The sequence below is a fragment of the Bos mutus genome, chromosome 11, assembly GCF_027580195.1.
Source record: "Bos mutus isolate GX-2022 chromosome 11, NWIPB_WYAK_1.1, whole genome shotgun sequence".
Classification (NCBI taxonomy): Eukaryota; Metazoa; Chordata; class Mammalia; order Artiodactyla; family Bovidae; genus Bos; species Bos mutus.
In genome coordinates, this window is record NC_091627.1 from 1405689 (window position 1) to 1425698 (window position 20010).

A 20010-nucleotide genomic window follows, 5' to 3' on the forward strand; every position below is an offset into this window, starting at 1 on the left:
GCAAGAATACTGCAGTGGAAATATATATTTTACTATATTCAGTTTTTACAGGTAAAATGATCCTGTGATATACCAAAACCATCGGATTGTATACTCTAAGTGGGTGAATTGTGTGGTTTGTGAATTATATCTTAAGAAAGTTGTTTTAAAGAGTTACACAGACTCATTATTTTTATTGCTTGAAAAGCTAACACAGAAAGAAGAACATAGCAGGAGAGACAGAAGCCTGGGGCCCAGGACGCGCGGGGCTGGGGCCAGGTGGGGGTGATGCAGACGTTCCTGTGCGTGCGGAGGAAGTACTGGGAACAAGTGTTGGGTCTTGTCCCCTAAAACCAAATCTGACTTCTGGCCATGGGGGTCACCCTTCCGTGCCCACGCGTTCTGCAGGGGCAGCAATGAGGCGGCCCCTACGCCAGCTGCTAACAGTGAGAGAGCCGTGGCCTCAGGAAGTACCCAGGACGTGCCAGGCCCACAGACCGAAGGCAGAGGGCAGATGAGCAGAGCTGATGTCACCCCCACGCGCTTTGCAACTTGGAAATCCTAGCTTGTCCTTGAACCTGACAGGCTGGGAAGACGAAATCAAACTGAAATGTTGCTAAGTAAAAGCTCGTTTATCTTCACGGCACGAGCTAGGATCTCCTGGAAGAACCCTGTGATACGGAGGAAGGAAGCATCTCTGCATTTCAGGGCTTGGTTTGCATCGTCAGGGTTTATCATATTCTTATTCCCTCCTGCAAACCGAGTCCCCTTACAGTCGGGGCTTGTTCTCGTCCAGTGCCCACCCCGGCGCCCCCAGCAGCCCTTCCTCAGTTCTCTGCTCCCGACCACGGCTTTGGGGTTGGCCAAAGCTGGGCTGAAAGGTGGCCACAGCTCTGCTGACCAGCTTAGACTCCAGTCTTCTCACCCAGCGACTTTCCCGCCTGGCAGCCCGTGAAGCCCCCAGAGCAGCGGCTGCAGGTAGAGTCAGGCTGGGGGCTCTGTCTGTGTGTCTGGCAGTCGGAGCAGCCTCTTGCCCGCTTGTGCCAGCCCTGAGCCCCTTCAGCTGGTGCAGCAGGTCCCAGGCACCCCCTCTCCTGCCGTTCATCCTGATGGAACTCGGGCCTGAGCTCAGAAGGAACTGACTTCCCGCCGAGACTCCTCAGGACGCCGCCACATCGATGGGGCTCGCGCTCCTTTAAGACAGGCCTCCTCCTCCCTCTGCCAGGCTCCTTAGAAGGTGACAGAGTGGTTGCCTAGGCAACGGCACTGCCTCTCCCCCCTCCTCCCTGCAAATTTCCTAGCAGGTGGGGCCCAGCCCACGCAAGCTGTCCAGCCTCCGTGCTCAGAGCTGTGGGCTGTCTGCTGCCCCTTCGTCCCCCCAACCCAGACCTCCACCCTCCCTTCTCAGCCTCCCTGGGTGCCCACTGTCCTTGTTGAACTGACCCTCACGGATGGCAGGTGTTGACCGAGACCTACTGTGTGACAGGCCTGTTCAGACAGGGCTGGTCTCTGGCTTCAGACACCAGCGGGCACTCACTGGTTAGCCCTTGGACCGGGTGGCTGGCTTCTAATATTGGGAAGTCGTCTGGGCAGGAGAGGTAGCCGGTCCTGGATGCGAGGCAGTGTCAGGGTGGAAGTGGGGAGCACGCAGATGACCCCTTTCTCATCCCTGCGGTGTGCCCAGCTGTGCCGGGGCTTATATGGCTCCTCAGGAAGCCCCAGGCCTTGTGGGAGGTGACGGTCACTCTGCCGCTGACCATCCAGGAGCCAGTGGCACTAAGACCCCCACTCCCTTGGCTGCAGCCCCGGCTATGCCCCCCGCCCCTGCCTCCCCTCCCCTCTGCCCAGCTGGGCTTCTGGGAACCATCCTTGGAGCCACTCTCGGCCCTCAGCCTCCTGCCTGTCCCCATCCTGCCTGCTCCAGGACGGCTCCTGGGACTATTCGGACAGTTCTCGTGAATTCGTGACCTCCCCCCAAGGGTGCCTGGCACTCCCAGGGGTCCCGCCTCAGCCCCTCTCCAGCTCAGACTCTCCCACCTGCTCTCACCAGCGTGGTCCCCTCCTCACACAGACTTCACTGTGCGTGGGGCTCCCACCTGGAGGTCCACGTCCGGGGTGAGGCTTGCTCTGTCCGGGGGATGGTCTGCTTCCAGCCCCGCCCTTCACCTGCCATTCCCACGGGCACCGAAGGGCGGCCATGTGCTCCCACTTACTGAGGGCGCCCTTTCCCTTTCTTCCCTCCCGCATCGCCCCCCTCTCAGTCCCCTTCACAGAAACAGGCTCTTCACTCCCTGTGTCCTGGTCTCTCCTGGCCCCCAGCTCAGGGCGCCAAACCCAGCTGCTTAACGAGGGCTTTCATCTCATGTGGAGATGTCAGCGGCACCCCAGAGTGGTTGGTGCTCCGCCCCCCGGATCCCACCCTCCCTCTGGACCTGCCGCCCACTCCCCATGGCCCTCACCGGGCCCTCTGTGGTCCTCCCCATCTTCCTGCCTCCCGAAGGTCTCTGCCGGGTGCTTGCTCCAGGCCATGGCAACAACCACACGTCTGTGACGCCCTCAGACTCCTCCTTGAACCCCGGACTGGAAGCCGGCTCCCAGCCTGACAGCTCCCCGGCTGCTTAGTGAGAGTGGCCCTGACACAGCTCTGGGGGCCCCGAACGTCCCAGCCCACAGTCTCCCCTGTTCCTGGGAGCAGCAGCCGCGCCCCGTTCCTGCCGCTCAGACTAACTTGCCAGGAGCAATGCCGGCCTCGCCCCCGGGGGCTCCAGGGTCCTTCCTGGCTTTCAGTTGCTGGTTGTTGGTGGCCTGAGCTCCTTGGCTTGTAGCCGCATCGTCTCCGAGGCCCGCATCCTCACTCTCTCTGCTCTGTCTTCACCTCCCCTTCCCCTCTGTGGCTGCGAATCTCCCCTGGGTCCCTCCTTCAGGGACACACTGCATCACGGGCCACCTGGATAGTCCAGAATGTCTCCCCGCGGCAAGATCCTTACCTTGATCCCAGTTCCAAAACACCTTTTCCGTATGAAGTAACGTTGGCAGGGATGGTTAGGGCGTGGATGTCTTATGCAGCCTAGAGCAGGGACAGAAAACAAGCGAATGAAGAGCTGGGTAAATGTTGCCTGTGGTGGGTACTGTGGGGGTAAGGGCCAGGATGCTCTGGGGAGGGCCTTTGGGAGGGAGGCGGCCAGGCAAGCCCCCTGAGGAGCCCGTGGGGTGGGAGACAGCATCCGGTGGTGGCTTTGGGGGAGGGGAGAGACATCGGGTGCGGACAGAGGGAGCAGGGGCTGGAGATGGACCGCAGGGGCGGGAGCTGGCAGGACCATGCCCGCCGCGGAGATGCTTTTAGAGTCTGTTCTGACGGGGCGGCCAGGCTTGGGGGCCGGGAGGTGACCGGGTCTGGGTGCATTTGGAGAGCTCTGCCTCCCTGTGGAGGAGGGAGGTGGGCGGGGGTCAAAGTGGGACCCCCGAGGCTGTTGCCCTGGGCTGGCTAAAGGATCGCCTGCCGATGATTGGGCTTGGCTGAAGGGGACGCGTAAGGCATGGATGGACGCGTGGATGGACAGGACCTGCTGACCGCTGGGTGTGGGGCTGGGGAGCCAAGGGTGGTTTAGAAGCTGGCTTGGGGCTCTGGGTGAGAGGCCTGGGAGGAGATGCTGGGTGTGGGGGGCGCTGAGTCGGAGGCTGGGGTGGGCTGCCCCGGGGTCCAATGGGCAGAGGAGACAGGGCTGCTGGGACAAGCAGAGGGAACCGGGGTGAAGCCAGATGGGCGGTCCCCTCCCCGAGGCCAGGGCGCGCTGCTGCTGCTGTGGGGTTGGGTCCAGCTCAGCGCCCCTGCTCCTCACCTGACTGTCCTGCCAGGCCCCTAGCCCGGGCCTGCCTGGCTCCCGTGGAGGGGTTCCCCCCTGGTAGCCCACCCAGCGCCCAGCTTTCCTCCTGGTCAGAGAAGAGCCGGGGGCAGTGCAGTTGTTAAAGCCGCTGTGCTTCACTGTCCTGGGGCCGCGTGCATTGAAGTGCGTTTTCACTGTATCCTTATCTGTCCTGAATATTCATTGGAAGGAGTGATGCTGATGGGGAGACAGTGGAAACAGTGTCAGACTTTATTTTTTCGGGCTCCAAAATCACTGCAGATGGTGACTGCAGCCATGAAATTAAAAGACGCTTACTCCTTGGAAGGAAAGTTATGACCAACCTAGACAGCATATTAAAAAGCAGAGACATTACTTTGCCAACAAAGGTCCATCTAGTCAAGGCTATGGTTTTTCCAGTGGTCATGTATGGATGTGAGAGTTGGACTGTGAAGAAAGCTGAGCGCCGAAGAATTGATGCTTTTGAACTGTGGTGTTGGAGAAGACTCTTGAGAGTCCTTTGGACTGCAAGGAGATCCAACCAGTCCATCCTAAAGGAGATCAGTCCTGAATATTCACTGGAAGGACTGATGCTGAAGCTGAAACTCCAGTACTTTGGGCACTTGATGCGAAGAGCTGACTCATTTGAAAAGACCCTGATGCTGGGAAAGATTGAAGGCAGGAGGAGAAGGGGACGACAGAGGATGAGATGGTTGGATTGCATCACTGAGTCGATGGACATGAGTTTGAGTGAACTCTGGGAGTTGGTGATAGACAGGGAGGCCTAGCGTGCTGCGATTCATGGGGTCACAAAGATTCCGAGATGACTGAGCGACTGAATGGAACTGAACTGAACTGATGTTGAAGCTGATGCTCTAATACTTTGGCCATGTGATGCGAAGACCTGACTCACTGGAAAAGACCCTGATGCTGGGAAAGATTGAAGGCAGGAGGAGAAGGGGACGACAGAGGATGAGATGGATGTGATCACCAACTCAATGGGCATGAGTTTGAGTAAACTCCAGTAATTGGTGATGGACAGGGAGGCCTGGTGTGCTGCAGTCCATGGGGTCGAAAAGAGTTGGACACGACTGAGCGACTGAACTGAGCTGAACTGACGTTTAAGCCGCGCTCCTTCCACCTTTTCAGTGGGAGGAAACTGAGTCTGCAGACGCCCAGCGCGGCCCCAGGTGCCTGCAGAGCTTCCCGGCGCGGCTCGGCCTCCTGACCCTCTTGTCCCCCACACTGCCCTGCTGGGATCCGGTCAGCACCTTCCTACACTCCCTCCAAACACTGTCAATGTCCTTCCCAACTCCACCCTTGCGTCCAGGAGCCATCGGGACACAAGGAGGCCCAAGAGCTGCTGCTTGCCAAGCAGTGAGCACAGGCCAGACTGGGGCAACTCGCTGTTTTTGTCTGCTGCTGTGGCCTCGTTTCACACGTGGGGAGACTGAGGCAGGAAACGGGGGATCACTGCCTCAAAGCCAGGACCCTCAGGATCCAGAGTTTGCCCCCTCTGCCTGGCTGCCCCGCGTCCGTGTCTGCAGAGACACTCTCAGACACACTCTCGAATCTGCAGCTTCACCTGATTGTCTGGCTCCCCCGGGTGCAATTTGAGAACAAAGACAGCAAAGGAAGCAAGCAGGCCGGCGAAGCTCGTGATTTAGAGAAACGGCGAAACGAAACAAGGCACCTCCGCTTCCGTGGGCTCTCCCACCAGCACTTTGTCAGCAATGATACCAAACTGAGACCGTCTGAAGCTCAGCGCCCGACTGCTGTCTAGGGAAGGTCTTCCCAGGGGACTTCTGGCCATGGTGATGCGTGGAGGCCAAGCGGGCAGCTAACGCCTTGACCTCTGGGACCACTTCCAAAAGCCTTTGTTTCTCGTAAGAAAGCAGGGCTGCCAGAAGTCGTGGTGGGAACTGAGATGGAACAGGGGTGCTTTCGGGGCTTGCCAGGTGCTGGCCCCGGCGCGCGGCTCATCAGGGCTTCCGGGGCCGTCTGTGTCCTGAGTGACGGATCCCCGGCACCAGCATCGCCTTTTCCTGGGGCTTGCCCGGAGGGCACAGCTTGGAGAAGTGGGACAGGGCGACCCCCTGAGCCCCAGGGTGAGGGTCGCGCGTCCGTGCTCCTGTGCGGACAGGGCAAGCAACTGTCTCAGCCCCAGGGAGAGACTGGGCCGCTTCTTTTCCGGTCTGCAGGCGCTTACGTCGCTGTTTCCATCTCCAATAACTAGACCCTCCAGGAAATGGTGCAGTGGGGCCCTGAGAGCAGGAATCCCCGCCTCATTCCCAGCGTATGGGGAAACCTCCACCACCTCTGAGCAGGACGTGGGCGTAGATTTCACGTACCCACCCTGTGTTGCTCTATCTGAGGTCCCTGAGAGTTTTGTTATGATTGGATCTTTATTTTGTCAAATGCTTTTTTCCTGTATCTATTACAATGATCCTGTGGGTGTTGTTCTTTATTCTGTTAATATGGTAAATTACATTGATTGATTTTTGAGTGCTAAACCATTCTTGTATTTTGAGATAAACCCTACTTAATTGTAATGCATTGTCCTTTTCAAATGTTGCTAGATTTCCCGAGGGTGCTTATATTTTGTTAAGGACTTTCCTGTCCACAATCATGAGAAATACTGGTTCACAGTTTTATTTTTCTCGCAATGCCGTTGTCTGATTTTATTTCAGAATTATACTGGCCTCAAAAAGCAAGTTGAAAAGTTTTCCCTCTTCTTGTGTTATCTGAAAGGATTAGTGTAAATCTGATGTTACATCTTTTTGAAAGTTTGATGGAATTCAGCAGGGAAGCGTTCCTGGCCTGGAATTTTCCTGGTGGGAAGGTTTGTTTGCTTTTATTTTAAAAAACTAATTTTAAAAGATAACTATAGAAATATTCAAATTTTCTCCTTGATCGAGTGTAAATCTGGGTAAGCAGTATTTCTGGAGGAATTTGTCCTTTTAACCAAAGTTGTTGGATTTTTCAGCGTACGTTCCCTCATGACATTCCTTTTTTTGCAGTATTCACTCATTCCATTTGCTTATTTGGCTGCACCTGCCCTCAGCGCCGGCACGTGGGGCCCCGTCGCACCACTGCAGCGCGTGAACTCTCAGCTGGGGCGCGTGGGGTCTAGTTCCCCGACAGGGATCAAACCCGGCCCCCGGGACTGGGGGTGTGGAGTGCTAGCCACTGGACCACCAGGGAAGCCCCACGACACTCTTTCTCTAGTTTTAATGTTATTTAATATATTAGCATAAAGCTCCTCACTGTCTTCTTCTCTTGAAGACCTGAAGCAGCACCCATCGTTCTGATCCTGACATGGCGACTTGTGCGTTTATTCTCATTTTAAGGGGTCGGTCTCACTAGACTTTTGTCGGTTGTTTGATCTTCTTGAAGAGTAGCGTTTGGTTGTGTTAACTGCCCCTGTTTCTTGCTGGCTTCTTGTTTCTCTGATTTCTTTCCTTATCTTTGCCTCTTCTCCCTTTTGTTTACTCCGGGTTGGTTTTGCTCTTCTTTTAGTCTGAGGTAGACCCCTAGGGCACGGACTGTAGTCTTAACTCACCTCTGTTACAGCCCTTTAAAGGCATACGTTTTCCTCAAAGCACGGCTTTACCTGCAGCCCATAAACTGTCGTAAGCTGCCTCTTCATCATCGTTCAGTGAGAACTATTTCCCACATGGTTCAGTGTGAATGAAGCATTTGCCACTTCTCACTGTGATTTCTTCCCTGAGCATGGACTACTCAGATGTTGTTGATATCCATATGTTTGGGAGTTTCTTAGATATCTTACTATTTCTTGATTTCTAATTCAATTCAACAATGATCAGGAAGGGATTCCCTGGGGACTCAGTGGTAAAGAATCTGCTTGCCAATGCAGGAGACACGGGTTTGATCCCTGGGTTGAAAAGAGTCCCTGGAGAAGGAAATGGAAATGCACTCCAGTGTTCTTGCCTGGGAAATCCCATGGACAGAGGAGCCTGGTGGGTACAATCCATGGGGTCGCAAAAGAGTCAGACACGACTTAGTGACTAAAAACAGCAACAACGGTCAGGAAACATGCTCTGACTGACACCGGTTCTTTGACGTTTGGTTTACCCGCTGTGTGGCTCAGAACATTGCCTGTCTTGGGAAGCAGACCGTGTGCACTTAGGAAAAAAACATGCATTTTTCTTTGTTGGGCAAAGTGTTTGATACATATCAACTGTGTCACGTGATAGACAGTGTTGTTCAGGTCCAGGTTTTTATTGATTTTTTTCCCTCCATCTTTTCTATCAGTTGTTGGCAGAGGAGCATTAAAACACTTTACTGCGGTCACGGAATTGTACTTTTCCTTCAGTTCTGCAGGTGTTCGTCTCGTGTGTTTCGAGGCTGTTACTAGGTGGACACGCACTCACGATTGTTTTTCTTCCTGATGAACTGGCCCTTTGATCTTTATGATAAAGATATCCATCTTCCCCTTGTGCCCACACTCTGTCTTGGTGTCTATTTTATCTGATAGTAATAAAGCTCCTGCAGCTTCTTACTTGTATTCTACGCATGGGATACATGTTTTCATCCATTGACTTTCAACCTCTTTTTGTCTTTTTCAAAGTACTTCTCTTATCAACAGTATAGAGTTGGGTGGGTCTTGTTTTTCAAAGAAATCCATTCTGATACTTGTAATTAGAGTACTTACTCTATTCATATTCATGTGTATTGTTTTATATTTTTCTGTTTTCCTCTTCTTTGTTTGTTATTATTGTTCCTTTCTTACTTTCTTTTGGATTATTTGACTATTTAAAAAATAATTCCATTATAATTAACCTTTGGGCTTTTGAGTTGCACATCTTTGCATTGTTATTTTAGTGACTGTTTAGGGGTTATGATATAAACGTGCTAATTTTTCACTGTCTATGTGGGCTACTATTGTGCCACTTTACAACACTGTAGATCCATCCGCACTCTCATTGTTTGTGGTACTGTTGTCAAGAGTATTACTTCATATGCTCTATAAACCCCAAAGACAGTGTCTATTTTTCCTTTAACCAGTCACGTGTATTTTAAAGAAATTAAGGGGAAAATAGTCACTTGTGAGAGTTGGACCGTAAAGAAGGCAGAGCACTAAAGAGTGGATGCCTTCGAACTGTGATGTTGGAGAAGACTCTTGAGAGTCCCTTAGACAGTAAGGAGATCAAACCAGTCAATCTTAAAGGAAATCAGCCTTAATACTCATTGGAAGGACTGATGCTAAAGCTCCAGTATTTTGGTCATCTGATGCAAATAGCTGACTTGTTGGAAAAGTCTCTGATGCTGGGAAAGATTGAAGGCAGAAGGGGATGAGGGCATCGGAGGATGAGATGGCTGGACGGCATCACCAATGCAATGGATGTGAACTTGGGCAAACTCCGGGAGAGGGAGAGGGACAGGGAGGCCTGGCGTGCCACAGTCCATGGGGTCGTAAAGAGTCGGACACGACCTGGCAGCTGAACAACAGTCACTTTACACTGAGTGGCCTGATACTTGCCATTTCCGATGAGCGTCATCCGTTCCCAAAGGTTCACATTTCCACCCGGTATCATTACGATCTGCCTGAGGAACTCCCTTCAGCGGTCCTTGTGGTTTAGCATCTGGAGAAGGGTGTTCTTCGTTGTAAAGACCATGTCCTTATTCTTCACTGTTGAAGCCACTCTGGTCGGATGCAAACATCTCGGCTGAGAGGGTTTTCTTTAAGGATGCCTTCTGGGATGCCACTTATTTCCTTAGTGGCTTTTCTCTCTCTCCTTGGTGTTGGGTGATTGCTATCATTCCATATTCAAATTTGCTGATTCTTTCATCTGCTACCTCCAAGCTGTTAATTAAGCCCATCTGGAAAATTTTTTAATGTCTGATGCTTTATTTTTCAGCTCTAAACTTTCCACTTGGATTTGTCTGCATTTTCTGTTTCTCTGCCAGGTGTTCTCTCTGTTTCTTGTGATGGCATTTCCCTTCCCTCTTGGACATAGTTAAAAATGATTGCCCTTGCCCACTGATGCACGTTTGGTCCGTCTCTGGATCTTTTCCTTGTAAATATATCAAATTTTCCTGATTTTTCTTCACTGAATGCCTTTGGAAACTACTATTGCCTTGTTCTGGGACTTTGGATTCTGTTGGGTGGCTCTGAAGGGGTGGTATTTTTAAGGCAATTTACTTGGTTAGACCCAAACTATGAACTCTGTCACGCCTGTGGATGACTAAGGCTAAATTTCAGTTCATCCGCTCTTCTTCGGCTCCGTGGGTATGTTTCAGGGTCCAGTCGGGGTCCCAGGTTGAGCCTATGTGGAGGATTTGGGCTCCCCTTCCTGGATGTTCTTTTCTGGGCTACTCTCTCTTGCCTGGGCTCCTTCCTGAGGTTCCCCCAGGAGGACAGCGGATTTTCCCCTCAGAGCGCCAGTTGCTTGGCCCGGCCCTGTGGTCACAGCTGCGGAAACCCAGGACTCACCCGCCACGCTCGCTGCCTCCCGCTCTTACTTCTAGCCCCATCCTATATTTGCCTGCTTATGTCTGTTCCTCAGTGCTCTCAGCGAACTGGTTTGTATTTTGTCCACCATTTACAGTTGCTTTTTGCTGGAGGGCTGGTTTATTAGGAGCGTCTCTCTCCTGGAAATGAAACCCTGGAAGTCGTTCCTTACTTTTAGAATCATTTACCAACCAGAGAACCAAAGAAAGAGAGCCTGTTTTATTTTCAAATGCAGCCGGTCCCTTTACAGCTACCAGGCCAAACTTTATCTTCTCTTTCTCCTCTGGCATGTTATTGCAGGCCTCCAGAAGGAGCTGGGTGGTGCTTTGAATATTCTCTCTGGAGACGCCTCAGGTAACTCACTGAGATCAGTAAGCTTAATTCTGATTTTCTGGGCAACAGAGGCGCCAAGCTTTCTGTCCAGCATAACGAGGCTCCAAGCCCCCAAGGGCAGTCACTGACTTTCCTGAAACTCCCACTGTCAGCCTCCTCCTGGTCCCCTAGATGTCCGCTAATGCCACCACGCACCTTTCGTCTTGACCAACAGTCTCCTCTAAGCTTTTCTAGCTTCTTGCCACCTGGAGTCTAAGCCAGCAGCATGTGTTCTGGGCTTTGGTCATGGCCGTAGGTTTTGGTCATGGCAGCCCACCCCCCGACTCTGCTCCACCACCCCACTGCCCGTCATGCTTCATAACTCTCTCCAAACCTAGTGCTTAAGCAGTGACAGTTATTTACTTTGCTCACGAGTCTGCCCTTTCCACAGGGCTCAGAGGGACCTCAGCGTTGGTGGCTGAAGGCTGGAGATGACTTGAGTGCTGGGGGCTGGACTCACCTGCAGCCTATCACTGGCTGTCAGCTGGGGCCACAGCTGGGGCTGCTGGCCGGAGAGTCTGCACGTGGCCGGTCCAGGGGCTGTCCGGCCTCCTCCCAATACGGCGGCCGGGGCCGAAAGAGGCTGTGCGTGAGGACAGTGTGGAGGAAGTGCGTGGCCTCTCTGTGGCCGGGCGTCCTTTCCTCTGTTGGTGGAGGCGCCACGAAGTGGGCCCAGGTTCAAGGAGAGGGGACACGAGCTTGGCCGCGAGATGAGAGGAGGGCCGCCATCACAGTGCAGAAAGAGCGTGGGAGACGGATGCAGACGACCGGCTGCGTTTTGGAAAGTGCAGCCTGCCGCGGGGAGTGTCTGGCCAATGAGTGAATGTAAATACTTATCAATGAGGAGGAGACCATCCTGTCTTCTGCTTTTAAGGGCTCTGAATGGACTGAAACCACTGATTTTCTCAACACCCATTCTGTTGGCTGCACTGTGTTGGGAACTGTTTAAGGTTCCCGGTCGGTGAGTAACAGTTACAGCCGTTGTCATGATACAAAGCAGGGTTTACATAGTAATGGTCACGTGCCAGGCCCTCTCAAGGGCTTTGCGGATATTAACCCATCTAGTCTCCCATCTGCGACTTGTATCTGACAAAGACAAGCACACGTCCCAGGATGAGGTCTGAAGATCATGCCCCGATGAGAGGGAACCGCGTGGGCCGGGATGCTCACTTCTCCCGTCGCCGTCTGGCCCTCCAGCTCCTCCCTCCTCACCGCCTGATGACTGCGCCCCTGGGTGATCTGCGGACCCTGGGCATGACGGGGTCCCGCGTTACAGCGGGAGCTGGTGCTGGGGAAGAGGTGTCAGGGGGCCAGGACCTCCCCAGAGGTGAGGGGCACAGGACAGGCGAGCAGGGGTCTGAAGGCAGCAGAGCCAGGGCCCTGGGCAGTCACCTGGCTGACTATCCGGTGAGTCCCTCCAGCTCTGGACTCTGCTGTGGTTCAGGACGACAGAGCCCGGCTCTTTGCACGTCCGCTGTGAGTCATGGGTCAGCCTCCACGTCCAGCCCCTGCCCCTGAGTCTCCTGCCTTGGAACGAATGGAAGGTGGCCCTGTCCTCTATGAGGCATTGGCCTCTGGGTTCTGGGCACCCCCCACCTGGCAGATATTGCCTGTGTCCTGCCCAGCTCTGTGGCCACTGCGCCCTGGGGAGGGTTTCCGGCTTCCTGCTCACAGGCAGTTTTCACCTGGTTGTCTCACCCTGGCCCACAAACCAGCAGTAAAGGCGGTCGTGGGTGGCGGGGCAGCATGGGGGCATGCCTTCAGGGCTGGTAGTGCCCGCCACAGACCAGGGGGCCCCAGGAGGACTCTTCTTCCCGCTGGGCTGTCATGGACAACATGCGGAGGAGACGTTTTTGGACAGAACTGACATTCCTGGAAATGAATGAATGAGCACAGCATCCCCCCGTGGACTCTCATAAGGGGAGGGTGAGCTGCACCAAGATGGAGGTGGACACAGAGGTGGGGATGGGGCTGGGGGAGGCACAGATCTCCTGTCTGCAGACAGTGCTGCCAACCGGCGTTCGGACGCACGCCTCCCCAGCACGCAGGGTCCAAGGCCTTGTTCGGGGCGGGGCAGTGGGTTTGAGTAACACACTGTTCTGTCGCAGAGGAAAAGCCTCGATTGAACCGCTCGATTCTCTCAGCAGGGGCCGGGCCATTGGTTCGCATTTGCTGAACAGGGAGGATTTATTCTTTAAACAGACGGCACTCTGCACGGGGCCCTCCCTGCCGGCCAGGGGCTGCTGGAGGAGACATGGGTGTCCTGCATCTCGAGGTCAGCGGGCTCCTCTCCCCGTCCTTTCCCGGGGCACCATTCTCCTCCGGCAGCCTCCAGCCCTCCAAGGAGCAGAATAAAACAGGCCCATTAATTAATTACCCATCCAGGCAAATTGGGGAACGTGACAGGTGAAACCAGAACATTCCGTACTTAGTCCAGTTCCTGGTGAAGCTGGTTTTCAGGGCTCAGCGTGGGGTCCAGGGCCGTGGAGACGTGAGACGGCCGTTCCTCGGGAGCAGCACTAAGGCGGTGAAGCAGGCTCGGGCTGGCTCATTGGCGTCTGCGTCTCTCGGGGTCGGTCTGCCTCTGGATCTGGGACAGGGAGTCCAGACAGCAGGACGGAGTGGCCTCCCTCGGGGCCCAGAGGCGCTCCTGGCCCAGGCAGACCCTGCTGTGCCTTTCACGGAGCTTTTGGGTCACATGGGGGCCTGGAGTGGGGCAGGCAGCCTGCAAGGGGAGCTGGCCTCCGGGTCGTGCAGGAGCCCGCCTGGCCAGGGAGCCCAGGGAGCCCTCGGGGCAGAGAAGCTCACTGCCCTCTCCCTCTCCCCTGACCTCTGAAGCCTGCTCTGAAGCCAGGGGCAAGGGAAGCTCTTTGGGGGGGCGCACCCCTGTTCTCACTCCCGCTTGCCCCTGTGGCCAGCCCAGTGCACGGGGGGAGGGTCTCACCTGAGAAGCAATAGGGATGGTCCCTCACGCCACCCCTTCCCCCGGGGTCCAGGCGACCATGACCCCAGGATGCTGGTGGCGAAAGCCCAGCCCAGTATAAGCTCTGGGAAAGCCCAGGGCCCCAGAGTCCAAAAAGCAGCTCTGTGCTTACACAGCGCAGGGCATTCAGCTCGTGGCCGCCCTGGATGACAGCTGACAGAGGCTGAATGGCCCCTGTATCCTTGGCTCTCAGCTCAGCGGGCAGGCGGCGGCCAGCTGCACACAGCCCCAGGCCCCGCGTCCCCTCTCGCCCACCCGCCCTGGGGCCCGGGGCCAGGGCAGCCTCCGTGCCTGCAGGCCTAACCCTGGTGCCACCCGCTCCCCACCACACACAGCGAAGCCTGCGTCTCTGCCACGCGACGCGCTCCAGTGGTGAGAGGCCAAAGTGGACACTGTCTAGTCCCCGGGCCCTGCTGACCCCACTCCGTTCCTCTGCCCCTTTTACCCCCAACCGATTCCAAAGAGCGTCCGACTCCGGCTCCCTCCCTGTTTCCCCCACCTGCACCCAGCAGGCCCCACCCCTATGGTCAGTTCCTGCTGGCATCTTACTCCATTTGGCAGCATTTAGAACTGCCCACGGCCACCTGATGCAAAGAACTGACTCACTGGAAAAGACCCTGATGCTGGGAAACAGTGAAGGCGGGAGGAGAAGGGGACGACAGGATGAGATGGCTGGATGGCATCACCGACTCAATGGACATGAATTTGAGTGAACTCTGGGAGTTGGGGATGGACAGGGAGGCCTGGTGTGCTGCGGTCCACGGGGTCGCAGAGTCGGACACGACTGAGCGACTGAAGTGGACTGGACGGAACTGCTGGCCCCTCTGAACGTCCGGCCTTCTCCGGCTCCCTGGCTTTCCAGGCGGGTTCCCCTGCCTTTTCTGTTTCTCTCTCTCCCGTCCTGTCCTCTGCCCGAGCATCTGTCTGTGTCTTTGCCTCGTCTCCAGGCCTTCGACACCACGAGGTCGTGAGCACCATCCCGGGCTTGTCTCTCCGGATGGCCTGTCTAGCTCCACCTCCTGGCCTGGGCCCTCTCAGGGGGCCGTGCTCCATCCCCCAGCTATTCAGCCTCACATCGGGGCCTTGTTCTCGCTGTGCCTCTCCCCGCATCCAGCCTGGCACCATGTCCAGTGGCTCTGCATCATGAAGTGCTGCAATCCACGGCTCTGTGGCTCCACGACCCACGTGGCCGTGTGGACGGACGGCTCCGCAAGGGGTTGTGGGGGAGGCGGGTGTTGGGGCCCACGTAGCCTCCAGGGCCTTGCACTCGGCTTGCTGCTCTGTTGTTGCAATTTGGGGTTCTGCATGATTTTTGAGGGTCCCTCCTTGCGTTTTTACTGGCCCTGGGTCCTCTAAGCGAGGTGGGTGTGCCCACGTGCCTGCAGAGATGTGCCCTCCTCCTTCTTGACTCTTTCAGGGCCTCCTGCTGCCTGGCCCTGTCCCATCCAGGCCCCGTGCAGGGTCAGAGTGGTCCTGTCTGCCCAGCCCGTGCCCTGCTTCTCCCGCTGCTGAGGGAAAGTGCTGGGCTGCCCCAGGCTTTGCTCTGCTGCTTCCTCTGCCCAGAGTGCCCTCCGCCACCGAAAGTGAAAGTGAAGTCGCTCAGTGAAGTCGCTACCCCATGGACTGTAGCCCACCAGGCCCCTCCGTCCATGGAATTCTCCAGGCAAGAGTACTGGAGTGGGTAGCCATTCCCTTCTCCAGGGAATCTTCCTGACCCAGGGATGGAACCTGGGTCTCCTGCATTGCAGGCAGGTTCTTTACGTCTGAGCCACCCGGGAAGCCCTCTCCCACCCCTGGGCTCCCATCGAATGTCCCTTCCTCCATGACACTCACTTAAGAGTTATGCTTGTCCTCCCAGCGGTCCCTGACTTCCCTGACATGAGTCACAGCATTTGACATCAGTGACAATCTGACGTGCCTGCTGGGCTGGAAAACAGCCCCCGAGCTGCCCACATCCGAATGTCTGGAACAGTGAGTGCCACCTCTTACGGCAAAAAGGACTTTGTAGATGCAGGAAGGATCTTGAGATGGGAGACGGTGTGAGCACAATGGTCTCCTGGGAGGAGTCGGGTTGATGTCAGAGGGTGCCGGATGTTGGAGGGCCTCACCAGACCCTGAAAAGTCTGGGAGCGACTCTCCTGGAGCCTCTGCAGAGACCCAGCCCTGCCCACACCTTGGCCTTAGCCTGACGAGACACACCCCAGACTTCTGTCCTCCAGGGCCGTAAGAGAACAAACGTGTGTGCTTACAAGCCGCCGACGTAGTGGCGATTGTTACGGCAGGAAGCTGGCAGACCGTGTATTTTACTGTTTGTTTATCCTCTTTTCTCCACGGCAGAGCAAACTCAATAAAGACAGGAGCTCCTCTCTGTCTTGTTCCTGGTTATGTGCCTGGCGGCTAGAAGGCCTGGATCTTGGTAAGGACTCAAGAAAACCTTTCTGTCATTCAGAGGAGAAATGCAAATGTCCCTTAAACACATGAAGAGATGCTCAGCCGCATTTACCGTCCGAGTGAGAGACACCAACGACAGTGGTAAGGAGACACCCTTTCCCAGTCACCGGGTTGAACAGTTCTGAAAGTGTGACTGCCTGCTCTCCTGGTGGGACCGTGGGCGAGCTGGCATCCGCACTGGTTGCTGGCAGGAATGTGTTCGAGTTTTAATGGGGTGCCCCAAATAGAGACCGCAGTCCTGACTCCTGATCCCTGGGGATGTGTCCCCAGTGGGCCTTCACAGAGGTGTTCAAGATGAGATCCCTAGGGTGGCCGCAGTCCTACATGACTGTTTCCTTTTAAGAAGAGGAGAGAGACCCCAGGAAGGAGTTGCCAGGCGATGGTGGAGGCAGAGACTGGAGTCTCATGTCTACAAGCTAAGGAGCGCCAAGGGTCACTGGCAATGCCAGAACCTGGAAGAGATAAGGCGAGATTCTCCCCCACACATTTCAGAGAGTGCGGGGCCCTGCCCACACCTTGATGGCGGCATTCCACAGAACTGCAAGAGAAGGTGCCGCTGCTGTCTTAAGCTGCCCGGCTTGTGGTCCTTTCTTCCGGCCGCCCCAGGAAAGAGTGTAAAACAACATCCCTGTGGAGGGAAGTCTGGCGGGATGCAATCAAGGTCCACTAGCAGGAATACAAAATGCTGTCGGCGCCGAACTGCCCGTTAAGGAAAGGGGAATAAGATGCAGAACAGGCGTTTAAAAATAAATCAAGGCGTCCCTTCACTGCGACCCGGCAGGGCCAATGGGACATGTCGGAAGCAAAGAAGACAGGTGGAGAAAAAAAGGTGTGTGGAGGCCACCTTTAAGCTAAGCAAAGGGGCTGTGAATACAGATAATGTAGCAAATGCACACACTTACCATTACCGTTCCTCACATTCTGGAACGTGCACGGGTGAGTTCTAAAACCTGGGGAAATGGTTGTTTCCTGCGAGGGGGGGTTGGAACGGGAGGGGCTGGTGGAGGGGAGCTGGTCGTCCCTGCTCACGCCCTCCCGTGAGCTATTTCAGGAAACCTGGGAACTCTGTGTGCACCTGGCCAGCTGCATCTTGTGTGTCCTTCTGATGAGCAAAAAGGCAAAGCGATCAAACTCCTCCTGGCTTCTCTGCTGTCAGTGAGAGTATTGACGCTGTTATTCTGAAAATATTAGATGTGTGTGTCGCAGAAGCACACGCTCAGAGTGGGACAAGCAGTTAAGATGAAGACAATCGATGCGAGAGAAAAAGCCACAGTCAACGAAATAAACTACATAAAAACCAGTGATGTCGTGGTGCATTTTCTCGTGCGTGTGAGTGAGAAGGCCTGGAGACAATGACCACGTCGTGCACCCTGCATGTGATCCGTGTGGACCGTGTTCCCAGCAGTAGGACTCAGGGTTCTCTGGGCTGGTCCTGTGTGGGGGCCAGAACCGTACAAGCTGACCCTGGGGCATCTCGTGAGGCCACAGGCAAGTGACGCATCGAGACAGCTGGGCTTCTGCTCAAAGGGCCTTGAGTCACACTGAGAAAAAGACCATTTTTAACTACAGCTGTCTTTTTTTATAAATCCTCTGCGGGAGGCACATTTGTCCACCCGCCCTCCATGGCTGCGCCGCCTTGCCTCTGGGAGTGACCCTGAGCAGGGACTGAAGCTGCTGCCCTTGGGGAAGGCGCCTGGGAGAGAGACGCTGGCTCAGTGGCGAGAGACATTCAGTGGAGGTTTCCTGCAAGCTGGAGAGAAGCGTCTCAGCCAGCAGAACCCATCCTGGGGGGCTGGGAAGAGCTTCCAGAGGACAGAGGTGGGGCCCACGGGCATCAGCGGGAACACGCTGTCTCAGCTCAGTGGTGTGCGGGCTGCAAGAAAGGGACCCATGTGTTTCTGCGGCTGCACAGGGCGGGCAGGTTTTTCGAAGGAATTGCTTATGAATAATGAATGCCGACTTTTCCAGTTTTACGCGATGAAAGTATTTTTCAGTCTGTCCTCTTTCACCATCCTGTTTGTTGAAGTAGCTGCAGACTTTTAAAGGCATGCGAATCCGTAGCTCCCTGGTGGGTGCATTTTTCGTTACACTTACGGGGAGGGCAACGGCTGCCAGCGCTTTACAGCTTTAGAGAAAGGACGCTCGCCAGCACCGCATGCACCTCTGCTGCCCACTGTGGGTGTGCACAGCCCCGTGTGCTCCCTGCACAAAACGAGGTGCCAGGCAAAATCTGGTGAGCCCCGAATAGCCGGGTAACCTGAGAAAAATACCATCTGTAAATGCTGGAGTCTTGGCCGGAGTCTTGCGTACCCAGGGGAAGGGTCAGCCGTATTCTGAGTTTTCATGGAAATCCAATCCAAGGTGAGTGGCTGAGCCCAGCGGAAGACGCGGTCTTATCTAAATGAAAGTCAGCCTGGGCTCCAGGTACCTTCAGGATTGGCTCCTGAGGGAAGGACCTTGAGACAAAAGCCTGCAGGCTCACCCTGGAATGTGATGGCAGTCCCCCGTCTTGGGGGCTCTCGGACCCTCCCATGAGCCATGCACTTGGCTTCTGTCTCGGACCCATCACCTCCAAGGTGATGGCGTTCACCGAGGCTTTTCACCTGCTCGCCTGCTGTCTGTTCTGCTGGAAGAAACACACCTGGGAGAACCGGGCTCTGGGCAGCAGGAGCCAGCCCCAAATGTGAGGATCCACCCGGGATGTGGCAGCTCTGTGACCCGGGGGCCTGGAGCACGTGGTCAGCGTGACTCTGTGTCGACTGAGCCTGTGCGTCTGGAGGCTGCGGTCTGGCTCTGCTGTGGCCAGAGGCTCCCAGGCATGTCGGGAGTGGGTGCATCTGGGGTCCGCCCCGGGGACTGAGACACACACCCCACAGGGCACCCTGGCCCCCCGCTCTTCTCTTCTGGCTGCCACCTGGGGAGGCTGAGCTACGGAACAGACTCGGGGGTCGAGGGAGGCAGTCAGGGAGCTCTCACACCCTTGAGGACCTTCCCGGAAACTTCTGATCTTAACTCTGGGTTGTGAGTCTCGGGGGAGCTGCTACTGTTCTCCATGGGGTCCGAGCCCGCAGGTGGGGCACTCCTGGGCTGTGGCCTGTTGGTGGCATGGGTGGCTCCATCTGCGTGTGTCCCCGCTTTCCCCAGGGACCCTGGGAAAGGGTGAGAATAGCGGCCTCCGGAGATTTATCCTGCTGCTGCTGCTGCTGCTAAGTCGCTTTAGTCGTGAGAAAGTTGCAAATGCTGCCATCTGACCACAGTCCTCGTGACCTGTCCACAGAGAGGAGGGGAGGGCGGAGGCGGCTGGATGGCACCCTGGAATCTCCTCGTGAGCCCCAGAGGACCATGCCACTCTGGTTCTGAGAGTAAAACCCTAGGATCAGAATGGTGATCCATCTACCTACACATAGAACTCATTCATGGGAGTTCTGACCTACTTCTGATCACCAGGCCCTGCAGGGGAGCAGATGGGCCAGGCCGGGGCCCTCAGCCCTCACAGGGGCCCTCAGCTCTCATGGGGGCCCTCAGCTCTCACGGGGGCCCTCAGCCCTCACGGGGGCCGTATCCGCTTCTTGCGCATTTCCCAGGGGCCATATCCAAGGGACCACGGAGCTGGTTCTGGGGCAGCTCAGGTCGGATCTTCTCGGGTTCACCCTTGAGAACACGGTGAAGACTGTGTCACCGGCAGAGGCCATGGAGAAGGAGGACCAAGATCCCGAGACATTCAGAGGGATGCATGGATGTCCATCTGGTCCACGGATCAGATGCAGGGCGTGTGGGAATCGGGACCCACAGGTGCCCGTTGGAGGTCAGCTTTGTGCAAGCTGAAAATTGATTCCTGAGAGGTGGATGAAGTTGTTTTGGAAGCAAAGCATTTTTAAAAGGACACTGGATGTAGAGGCCCCCACTGA